We start from the raw sequence: 12,852 nt of genomic DNA, 5'->3' as shown, positions 1-12,852 counted from the left end.
TGAGTGGACTTTTTTTTTTAATAGAAAGCATTTTTAAAAAAAGCACTCAATAGGTCACACAATTAGCATGTCTGAGATTTATTTTTCCCCCAACATGAAGATGTTAGGTTAAAATGTACATTACAAGTGTGTAACATCGTGTCCTAACCAGACGCGGCACGATAAGATTCCAGCGACAAGCAATCTGTCTGTCCATACCAGGCGCTATGTGACACTGCAATATTCATACGCTAAAATGAGGATAATTGACAATAAAATGTAGAAAATTGAGCAATCAAAGACGGAACAGTATGTTTATTAAACACAACTAATTTTCTCAGGGCTGTAACGCTTTCTACGGCAAGCCTCGAATGGATAAATACACAATCACACACATACACAGGAAAAGTTACTTTATGAATCACATCCTTATTCAGTCTGTTATGATTATTTATGTTCACGCGGTACTCCTGTTGTTATTTCGCAGATCTCCACGTGACAGGGAAGTGGAGAGAAAGTCAGAATGAGCCAGTATGTCTCACCTCTGCCATACACAAACTGTGTGTGTATATGTTTATACTACATTGTGGGGACCAAATGTCCCCACAAGGATTGTAAAACGTCTTGGTTACTGATTGGTTACTCTGTTCCCTGATGGAGGGAACGCGACGTTGTGTCAATGTAGTGACACTAGGGGTTCGCTCTTGAGAGCCCCAATCACCTTTGTTTTATTCAGAAAAGGCCAATGAAAATTGGCGAGTGGAATTTGCATGCCACTCTCCGCCCCGGACATACGGGTATAAAAGGAGATGGCGTGCACCACTCATTCAGAGTTGTGCTGAGGAGCCGAGAGAGAGTCCCAGCCATGTCAGCGGTCGGTTCAGAGCCACGGCAGGAGGGACACAACATCTCGTTCCCTCCATCAGGGAACAGAGGTTACATCAGTAACCAAGTGTTCCCTGTCCGTCACTCACTCGACGTTGTGTCGATGTAGTGACACTAGGGGTTCACTGCGCATAGTTAAATTCTTTATTCACAAGTGTAGATAATATCGCATGTTGGCCAGAATATGTGCAAAAGCGAATATTAAAACACCAGTTAAAATCAGGTAGCAATGTTGGGAAAAATTACATATTTTGGTAACACTTTACAATAAGGTACCATTTGTTGACATTAGTAAATGCATTAGGTATCATGAACAAACAATTAACAATATATTTGTTATATAATTTATTAATCTTTGTTAATGTTAGTTAATACAAATACAACTGGTCATTGTAAATGTTGAAATTAACATTAAGATTAATAAACGCTTAATAATAAGTATTAGTTTATTTTTAGTTCATGTTAAATAATGTTGTTAACTAATGTTAACAAATGGAACCTTATTGTAAAGTGTTACCCAAATTTTAATATAAACACAAAACCTAAAAAATATAAGAAATAAACAAATATAAATATACAGTATGAAAAGTATAAGCATACCACTAGAGCGCAGATCTTTGCAGATAGGATAGTTTGGTTATTTTGCAGACTAATTGCTCGAATTTTCACTTTGTGTGAGTTTTTTTGCATCTTTAATTTGGCAGTGTCTGTATTTCTTCCAGAGATTTTTCTTGAGAAAACATGAAAAGCTCAATGATTTGACAAACGCTGTTTTTGCCATCCTTTAAACAAAGTAAGCCTCAAAGAATTAAATAGCCACAGAATAATATTTTTCATGATTTATTTTCTGCATTTCTGTCAGGCATTATTCAGCAAGGTGCTTATTACTGTAAGAAGCTGCCCTTCAGTTCCCAGTAATGCTTTGCGGTATGAATAAATTATGCAAATGACTGTGTACTGTTTATAGCTTTATTGATTGCAGATTTAATTTAACCTGCTGTTTTTGTATTTGTTGTAACTTGCAGTTAATTGTCATTTTGTGATTATTATGAGCTCATCTTATACTTAATGTGTTGTTTTTAGTTCTAAACATTATTGTGATTTTTCAAATAATGAGTTCCAGGCATGTTGTAATGAAAGGTGCCATAAGTCAAAGTCAATTTCAAAATAAAAGTCATTAGTTTAAACAACATTATTATAAGTTTAATGATCGTTTATATAACACTGGAGTTCTCACAGGCATATTGGTGCCCTAAGGGGCAGCCTAATCGCCTTTAGGACAGGCCAGCTCTGATCATTATTTCTGTATAATCGTGTGGCAATGGTCCGGCCCTCATTGCCCAGCAGCCCACCATGAAAACTCCTGGTGCTCCAGATGGCCAGTCCGCCCCTGACAGTCATCAATCCACCGGCCTGAAGATGAAGATTTTGTTTGGGTAACTAAAGCTTCATGAAGCTTGGCCCATTAGTCCTAGTGTGAATCTTCCTGATTTATGTTCATTTAGTACTATCTGAGTCTCTACCTGAGATCAATCACCGCTTCTCCAAACAGTGACCGAAGGAGATCATCAATAAACCATTTGTAATAAGCTTCCAAATGTCTCAAACACACTGGACTCTTGCTGGGCTGAAGGTCCAAGTCAAAGTCAGCTTTATTGTCATTTTTTCGCATCGCATGGCAATGGATAAAAACGAAAGACAGTTCCTTCAGGGAACTACAGTGCAACATGTAGTAGACACTGTCGAGGACTAAAGACAACAATAAATTCAGACAATAATACCACAACTAGATAGAAAAGTTTGAAGACAAACTTTATGTTGGCTTGACAAAGCCTTGTCTGAAAGTTTAAAATAGTCTGAAGAGTTGGAAATTTGAAGGTCTTACAGTCAGACAGATAGAAAGAACATCATACAAATACAAGAAGTCCTATGCAACCCTACCCCTTGCTTGTTTTTCTGAATGGCAAATTGGTTGCAAGGGTAACCCCATTTGGTTGCTAGGCAGTTACCAAGGTGACACTGAAAAGTCTCCTTGCTACCCTGAGTCAAATGAAAGAAACCCAAAGTCTCTACGATGTTCTGGTTCATAGATATGTGATTTGTTTCTTGGTTGCTAGGGTAACCCCATATGGTTGCTAGGCAGTTACCAAGGTGATACTAACAATGCTCCTTGCTAGCCTGAGTCAAATGAACAAAACCAGAAGTCTCTACGATGTTCTGGTGCAGAGATATATGTTTTGTTACTTGGTTGCTAGGGTGAGTTCATTTGGTTGCTAGGCAGTTTCCAGGGTGATACTAACAAGGCTGTTTGCTGGCCTGAATCATTCGAGCCAACAATGAAGTCTCTATGATATTCTGATCCAGAGATATCCATCTAAGTTCATTTTAACGGAAGTCAATAGGTTTCTTTTGCTAGGGTTCACTAAATGGTTGCTAGGGTGTGGCTAAGTATTGTCCAGCATGATATTTAAAGGCTCCTTGCTGGTCTGAGTCAAATAAGCCAAAGTTGAAGTCTCTACGATGTTGTGGTGCAGAGATGTGTGTTTTGGTATACGGTTGCTAGGGTAAGTCCATCTGGTTGTTAGGAAGTTGTCAGGGTGATCCTAAAGAGGCTGCTTGCTTGACTGAGTGTATTGAGTCAAACCTGAAGACTCTATGACATTCTGATCAGGTGATATCATCTAAGCCATTTTGAATGGCAGTCAATGGGTTTTGGTTGCTAGGGTGCACTAAATGGTTGCTAGGTTGTATGCAGTTGCTAGGGTGTTAAAGTGAAAGAAAGAATAAAAAGAGTGGAGTGATGGAAAGATAGAAAAGAGAGTGATGGAGTGATAGATAGAAAGTATGAGTGGTAAATTAGATAGAGCAGCTAAAGGCATATTAAAGGCCTTCTGTGTTTCTGTATACTTTTGGATTTTTGACAGTTGGAGTTTGAATAGTCTGAACATTCCATCAGTGTAAGATAATGGAGATTTTTCCGATGTTTGACTGTCCACTGTGGGAAAACCATAAGTTCGATCAGTTAGAAAAGAGACAGCAACCTGAGTCAGAACAGTCTGAAGGTCTGACCCGAGTTTGGTGTTTGTAGCTTGAAAGCTCTAGGAGGTGATACTGTTTAAATTTTGGCTTAGAAGAAGAAGAAAAATAACTAGATAGTAAAGTTTGAAGACAATCTTTATGTTGGCTTGACAAAGCCTTGTCTGAAAGTTTAAAATAGTTGGAAGAGTTGGAAGTTTGAAGTTCTTACAGTCAGAGAGACAGAAGGAACATCATACAGATAGACAGCCAGCTGCAAGAAGTCCTATGCAACCCTATCCCTTTCTTGTTTTTCTGGATGGCAAATTGGTTGCTAGGGTAACCCCATTTGGTTGCTAGGCAGTTACTAAGGTGATACTGAAAAGGCTCCTTGCTACCATGAGTTAAATGAATGAAACCAGATGTCTCTATGATGTTCTGGTGCAGAGATATGTGATTTGTTACTTGGTTCCTAGGGTAACCCCATCTGGTTGCTAGGAAGTTACCAAGGTGATACTTATCAAGGCTCCTTGCCATCCTAAGTGTTATAAGTCAATCTGGCAGTCTCTACGATTTTCTAGTGCAGAGATATGTGATTTGTTACTTGATTGCTAGGGTAACCCCATCTGGTTGCTAGGCAGTTACCAGGGTGAAACTTATCAAGGCTACTTGCCATCCTGAGTGAAACAAGTAAACTCGGAAGTCTCTACGATGTTCTGGTGCAGAGATATGTGATTTGTTACTTGGTTGCTAGGATAGCCCCATCTGGTTGCTAGGCAGTTGCCAGTTTGATACCAAGAAGGCTGCTTGCTGTTCTGAGTCATATAAGCCAACAATGAAGTCTCTACGACATTCTGATCATGAGATACCCATATAAGCGATATTAAATGGAAGTCAGGGGGATTTGGTTGCTAGGGTGCTTTAAATGGTTGCTAGGGCATGGCTAAGTAGTTTCCATGATGATACTTGAAGACTGATTGCTCACCCAATTCAAACAAGCCAATTCTCATGTCTGTAGGACATTATGATCTGAAGATATCACACACAGCCTTTTTGAATGGAATTCAAAATGGTTTGGTTGCTAGGGTGCTCTAAATGGTTGCGAGGGCATGGCTAAGTAGTTTCCATGATGATACTTGAAGACTGATTGCTCACCCAATTCAAACAAGCCAATTCTCAAGTCTGTAGGACATTCTGATCTGAAGATATCACACTCAGCCATTTTGAATGGCAGTCAATGGGTTTTGGTTGCTAGGGTGCACTAAATGGTTGCTAGGTTGTATGCAGTTGATAGTGTGTTTAAGTGATGGAGTGAAAGAAAGAATAAAAAGAGTGGAGTGATGGAAAGATAGAAAAGAGAGTGATGGAGTGATAGAAAGTATGAGTGGTGGAGTGATAGTAAGTAGACTGAATCCTCTAAAGGAGTTATTACAGGGAAAAGTTTTCACACCTTGAATGGGAGTCAATTTAATCAGTTAAAATCAGTCCAGCCTCAGTGAAATATGTCAACCCGGAAGTCTCTACGATTTTCTGGGTCAGAGATATGTGATTTGTTACTTGGTTGCTAGGGTAACCCCATCTGGTTGCTAGGCAGTTACCAAGGTGATACTCAAAAGGCTCCTTGCCATACTGAGTGAAATAAGTCAACCAGGAGGTCTCTATGATGTTCTGGGTCAGAGATATGTGATTTGTTACTTGGTTGCTAGGGTAACCCCTTCTGGTTGCTAGGAAGTTACCACGGTGATACTTAGCATGGCTCCTTGCCATCCTGAGTGAAAAGCGTCAACCCGGAAGTCTCTACGATGTTCTGGTGCCTAGATATGTGATTTGTTACTTGGTTGCTAGGTTAACCCCATCTGGTTGCTAGGCAGTTACCAAGGGGATACTTAACATGGCTCCTTGCCATCCTGAGTGAAATAAGTCAACCCGGAAGTCTCTACGATGTTCTGGTGCAGAGATATGTGATTTGTTACTTGGTTGCTAGGGTAACCCCATCTGGTTGCTAGGCAGTTACCAAGGGGATACTTAACATGGCTCCTTGCCATCCTGAGTGAAATAAGTCAACCCGGAGGTCTCTACAATGTTCTGGTGCAGAGATATGTTATTTGTTACTTGGTTGCTAGGGTAACCCAATCTGGTTGCTAAGCAGTTACCAGGGTAATACTCATCAAGGCTCCTTGCCATTTTGACTGAAATAAGTCAACCCGGAAGTCTTTACGATGTTCTGGTGCAGAGATATTTGATTTGTTACTTCGTTGCTAGGCTAAGCCTATGTGGTTGCTAGGCAGTTGGCACTGTGAAACCAAGAAGGCTGCTTGCTGTTCTGAGTCATACAAGCCAACAATGAAGTCTCTACAAAATTCTGATTCTGAGATACCATCTAAGCGATTTTAAATGGAAGTCAGTGGGGTTTGGTTGCTAGGGTGCTCTAAATGGTTGGTAGGGCATGGCTAAGTAGTTTCAATGATGATACTTGAAGACTGATTGCTCACCCAATTCAAACAAGCCAACTCTCATGTCTGTAGGACATTCTGATCTGAAAATATCACACTCAGCCTTTTTGAATGGAAGTCAAAGGGGTTTGGCTGCTAGGGTGCTCTAAATGGTTTCTAGGGCGTGGCTAAATTGTTTCCATGATGATACTTGAAGACTGATTGCTCACCCAATTCAAACAAGCCAACTCTCATGTCTGTAGGACATTCTGATCAGGAGATATCCATCTAAGCCATTTTGAATGGCAGTCAAAGGGTTTTGGTTGCTAGGGTGCACTAAATGGTTGCTAGGTTGTATGCAGTTGCTAGGGTGTTAAAGTGATGGAGTGAAAGAAAGAATAAAAAGAGTGGAGTGATGGAACGATAGAAAAGATAGTGACAGATAGAAAGTATAAGTGGTGGAGTAGATTGAATCCTCTAAAGGAGTTATTACAGCGAACATTTTTCACACCTTGAATAGGAGTCAATTTAAAATCAGTCCAGTTTGGAAGTCCAATACGGGAATACCAGAAGTCTGATCAGTTAGAAAAGAGATAGCAACCCAAGTCAGAACAGTCTGAAGGTCTGACCCGAGTTTGGTGGTTGTAGCTTTAAAGCTCTAGGAGAAGATACAGTTTAAATTTTGGCTCAGAATAATAATAATAATAATAATAATAATAATAATAATAATAACTAGATTGTAAAGTTTGAAGACAAACTTTATGTTGGCTTGACAAAGCCTTGTCTGAAAGTTTTAAATAGTTTGAAGTGTTGGAAGTTTGAAGGTCTTACAGTCAGACAGACAGAAGGAACATCATACAGATAGACCAGCTTCAAGAAGTCCTATGCAACCCTACCCCTTGCTTGTTTTTCTGAATGGCAAATTGGTTGTTAGGGTAACCCCATTTGGTTGCTAGGCAGTTACCAAGGTGATACTGAAAAGGCTCCTTGCTACCCTGAGTCAAATGAATGAAACCTGAAATCTCTACGATGTTCTGGTGCAGAGATATGTGATTTGTTACATGGTTGCTAGGGTAACCACATCTGGTTGCTAGGCAGTTACCAAGGTGATACTTAGCAAGGCTCCTTGCCACCCTGACTGAAATAAGTCAACCCGGAAGTCTCTACAATGTTCTGATGCAGAAATATGTGATTTGTTACTTGGTTGCTAGGGTAGCCCTATCTGGTTGCTAGGCAGTTACCAGGGTGATACTTAACATGGCTCCTTGCCATCCTGAGTGAAGTAAGTCAATCCAGAAGTCTCTACGACATTCTGATCCTGAGATACCCATATTAGTGATTTTGAATGGAAGTCAATGGTTTTTGGTTGCTAGGGTGCTCTAAATTGTTTCTAGGGCATGGCTAAGTAGTTACCATGATGATACTTGAAGACTGCTTGCTCACCCAATTAAAACAAGCCAACTCTCATGTCTCTAGGACATTCTGATCCGAAGATATCACACTCTAAGTGAAAGCAATAGATTTGGTTGCTAGGGTGCTCTAAATGGTTGCCAGGGCGTGGCTAGCCAGTGAACAGAGTAGTTCTTATTGGCTGCTTAGTAACCTGACTCATAAGAGCCAATCCCCAAGTGTTTACAACATTCTGTTCTGAAGATATCCTTCTGAGACATTTTGAATGGAAGTTAATGGGGGGTTGTTGCTAGGGTCCCATAAATGGTTGTTAGGGCATGGCTATGCCATTTCCAAGGTTATACTTAAAGAGTGATTGGTATCCTGATTGAAATGAGCCCGCCCCCATATATCTATGTCATTCTGATTGGGAGATATGATCTGGCAACTTTCTTGCATTGACTGCCATAGTAGGAACAAAATTCTCTTCCCATAGAACCCTATGGGACTTTTTGGTACGGTTGTTTGCCCCACTTTTTACTCCCTGGGGTACATTTTACCCCCAAACACAGGGTATGTTCGAACATGGCTTGCTAGCCCGAATCAAATGACAGCACCCACATGTGTCTAGGACATTCTGATCAGAAGATATCACATCAGCCATTTTGAATGGAAATCAGTGGGGATGGTTGCTAGGGTGCTCTAAATGGTTGTTAGGGTGTGGTTAAGTAGTTTTTCAAATGGATACATGAAGACTGATTGCTCACCCACGTGAAATAAGCCAACTGCCATGTCTGTAGTATGTTCTGATCCAAAGATATCCCTTTCAGCCATTTTTAATGGAAGTCAATAGGGCTGGTTCCTAGGGTGCTCTAAATTGTTGCTAGGGTGTGGCTAGCCAGTGACCAGAGATATTCTTATTGCCTGATTACTAATCTGACTGAAAAGAGTCAATGCCCAAGGGTCGATTTGACACCTATTTCATGGGTTTACTACAAACGGTGCGGGACGAGTTAGGTGCCGAATTTTGTACGGAATAAAAAGAAGAAGTATGTGAGATTACAATAGTGATGCTTTGCTTTGCAAGCACCACTAATAATAAGTATGTGAGATTACAATAGTGATGCTTTGCTCTGCAAGCACCACTAATAATCATAAATAGTAGATCAGTATGTTGGCTTTGTCATGCCAACATTATAATAATAATAATAAACTTAAATAGTAGATCAGAATGTTGGCTTTATCAAGCCAACATAATAAGTACACATAATTAAACAAGACAGATATAAATAGGAAATATATATATAAAGTGTTGCAGCAGTGGGAAGATGATGATATGTTTGTATGAACTGTTTGTATGAACATTGTATAAGTTTTGTATTATTTAGTCACTGTATCAAGCTGTTATGGTTAAGTTAAGAAGACACACTCTAGTGCTGTTTGAGAAGGTTAGTGCTTATTAGATTGGTGGCTTTAAACCTATAACCCTAGAGGTCATTTGCTGCAAACATCGTTATTAATTCTCAGTTGAATGTCACATCACACCAAATTCGCACCACATGAAGTCAGGATTTCCCCACTGGTATGTGTGCATCCACAAATGTGTCTTTTGGAGTGTGCAACCAACCAAGTGAGAGATCTTGCAATTCTGTGTTTGTCTTTTTTAATAAAAAGAACATAAGGAGAATATTACCAGAGTTGATCTTAATAAAAATATGTCAAGCATTATACATAATATAAAGGAAGATATTCAGCTTAGATGCTAACAAACTAATTAACTAGTAATCGCTATATTGCTTATTCCTGGCATGTATTTGCTATTATAAAACTCACATTTATTGAGTACAACAAAAAGAGACCAGTGGACTGCACCCTGCCAGGTGGTTCTATCTCTTAATCTCTCTAACTCAATTTCAGATGATGAATTCCTGTGGAGGCAGTATAGCTGTCTAACACACTGACAGTAAGCAATGGGGCATGAGAAATATCCTCAGTCCATCTTTGTCTCTCTGCACAGCTGTATGAAAAATTACATAGCAGCTTCCACGCTGACCACAATCCAAAGTTGACTGTTATTCCAGGCTCATTCAATATTCAGCAGTGGTTATCTGGATGCAAGAATTCTAAGCCATTTGGCACCCCGGCAGCACAATGGAGTCCCACACCGCAGTGTAAGTTGGCATTACCAAATGATGGAGCCGGCACCAGAGTGCAATAATCATTACACAACAAGAACAGGGATTCTTCAGAGTTCTACAGCTGTGACTGGTGCATTTGGATAATGTAAACTCTTTGAATCGGACACATTCAAAAGCAGATCATTTAAAGAGCCCATGAAATTGCTTGAGAAGTGCAGTTTTCTGTCCTGTGTTGACATGTTTCCTATAGTGTTGGGGTGTTGGGCGATCTTCTCCATAGTCAGATCGTCCTATAGTCAGCCTGTGAGATCGCCAATACACAATATTAACGATATCGTTGTCCATCATTTTGCGAGCAAAGATTGAGTTGGTGATAAAGAAAAATGTCACGTCGCCTATTTGGCAATATTTCGGTTTTAAACCAGACGCAAAATGCGAGCCCTTTGATATCACACAGGCAATTTGCAAACTTTGCACAAGAGTTGTGGTGGTGAAGTAGTCTCAATCCATAAACCTATATGTACATTTGCATGCCCACCACCCTGCTGAGACTGCTAAGCTAGCACCAAGAGAAGCTGTGGTCGGCAAAGATCAAAGTCAGCCATCTATCATCGGAGCTTTTGCAAAAACCACTAAGTACAAACGAAACAGTGAAAGGTGGGCCCAACTATGGCAACATAGTTACTCTCCACCACAACCTTCTAAAACCAGAGTAAACCAGCTTGTTTTCTTAGCTAAAAATCTGTAGGCATATAGACACCTGAATGGAATAACTCCAGCATAAATCGAAAACTGTGATCTCATATTGTTTCTGGCCATGTCTTTATTTTAATAATACAAGTATGCTACCTATTCGAGGACATTTGATTATTGATTGTGTATGATTAAAGGCTGCCATTTAAACTGAGATTGTATAATTATTTTAGTTCTTTCATTTTAGTTCTTAGTTCTTTCATTTTTGCTTTTTGTTTGTTAAAGCCTATTTGGTTATTTATTATTTTTTGGCTACTGTTGACCTGGTGTCACAGCCTGTCCATTTCAAAGGACATTTATTTCTGTAGCCCTACAGTAGGCCTAAGACAAAATATTCTATCCATTGTCTGCTGACATTAAGGTATTTCATTGCACTTTAACAATTAATCTGAACGGCCTAGTTTATGTGCAATATTTCGTGTTAAACAAGTTGTTGTTTTGTTAAGTCGGTGTATGAAATAAAGCTGCTTTTGATTTTCATTGTTGACTGATTATTATGCAGTGTTCAGACCTATTATAGACTGTTATTATATATTTTTTTAATTATAATAATAATAATAATAATAATAATAATAGCAATTATGAAACCATTGTATCCTTGAGCAAGGCACTTAACTCCATGTTGCTCCTGGGGGATTGTCCCTGTAATAAGGGCACTGTAAGTCGCTTTGGATAAAAGTGTCTGCCAAATATGTAAATGTAAATGTATTGTTATTAGTTATTAGCAATTATTATTAGTATCATGATGTATCAAAATGAAATGCTGACGAATGACGATGCCGTTTTCGCCATGGCTCAAACAACAACTGTATAAGAATGATGTGTCTCTTTTATAACAAGCACTCTTGACATAATTTGTGAATATAGGTCTATCACCTTGCAATTAGATTTTGATGTGGGATGTAGTTTTGTAGTCTGTTTTTAAAACATTTTCAATAAGGAGTAATCCTCATTTTTATAATCCTCACACGTGCGTGTCGGTGCGAATGGTTATATGCGGTGATGTCGATGTGAAACTATGGCAGGGCAAATTAAATGTAATATCAATTTGATAATAATAATAATAGCCTAATAATAATAATAATAATAATAATAATAATAATAATTTAATACATTAATGGGAAAACAAGTATCGTCTTGATATCGTCAAAGGCATCAGCTACTAGCGATATCCTTCACTATCGTCGATCCCCGATATCATCGTCTATTGGCACAACCCTAGTTTCCTATTGAAACTGGAAGTTTGGACAGGACATATCGACTTGTCTCTGTGATGAGGAGGAGGACGTGGTCAGGCCGTAAGGATGGATGCCTGGCGCTGAGTTACCCCAATCAGCCGGGAGGGGGATAAAGAGGAGCTGGAAAAGCCAGTTTGAGAGAAAGAGATGGACGCGGAACTGTGTGTGTGCATCAGTGTGTGTGTTGTGTCTGATTAAAAGCCATTGTGATTGTTTATCCGGTTCCCACCTCCTCCTTTTCGATAAGCAACAGACCCTTTTGCCACAGTGGTGCCAAAACCCGGGACTTTGGAGAAGGACCACGCTGTCCTGTAGACCTCGCTGCTGGCTCAAGAACGCGACACAGAGGATACACGATGGTACTGGTGGTACTGAAGCGATTCGTCAGCAGGCTACCGATGTGGTCCACCAGGAGGCGGAGGAGCCCGCTGCCAACCGGCAGGAGGCGGTGGCCAAGGGACGGCTGAGCGAGTCCAGTGCCAAAGTTTTTTCTTTCCCTTCTCTCTTTTTCTTCTCTCTCTCTCTCTCTCTCTCTCTCTCTCTCTCTCGGGCTCTCCCGCTCTCTCTTTCTCTCTCCCCTTGTCCTGCTCATGTTCCCAGGAGGCAGGGGATACAGGGTGCTTCAATGTTTGTCTTGTGTCTGATTAAACGTCTTTGTGATTGTTCACTCGGTTTCCACCTCCTCCTTTCCGATAAGCAAGGCTCCTCAGCCTCCTGGCAGACCACATCAGTAGTCTGCTGACGAACCGCTCCAGTACCACCAGATAGTGTATCCTCGGTGTCGCGTTCTTGAGCCAGCAGCAAGGTCTCCAAGACAGCATGGTCCTCCTCCAAAGTCCCGGGTTTCGGCACCACTGTGGCCAAAAGGTCTCTTGTTTATCAGAAAGGAGGCAGGAATCAGGTTAACAATCAAGAAGACTTTTAATCAGACACAAGACAAACAATGACGCACACACACAGCTATGCATCTCTCTCTCTCGAACTGGTTCTCCGGCTCCTCCTTAAACCCCTCCCGGCTGATTG

This window comes from Myxocyprinus asiaticus, chromosome 15 (genome assembly GCF_019703515.2).
Source record: "Myxocyprinus asiaticus isolate MX2 ecotype Aquarium Trade chromosome 15, UBuf_Myxa_2, whole genome shotgun sequence".
Classification (NCBI taxonomy): Eukaryota; Metazoa; Chordata; class Actinopteri; order Cypriniformes; family Catostomidae; genus Myxocyprinus; species Myxocyprinus asiaticus.
The sequence above is the reverse complement of the archived record's forward strand: the minus strand, read 5'-3'. Positions refer to the sequence as shown.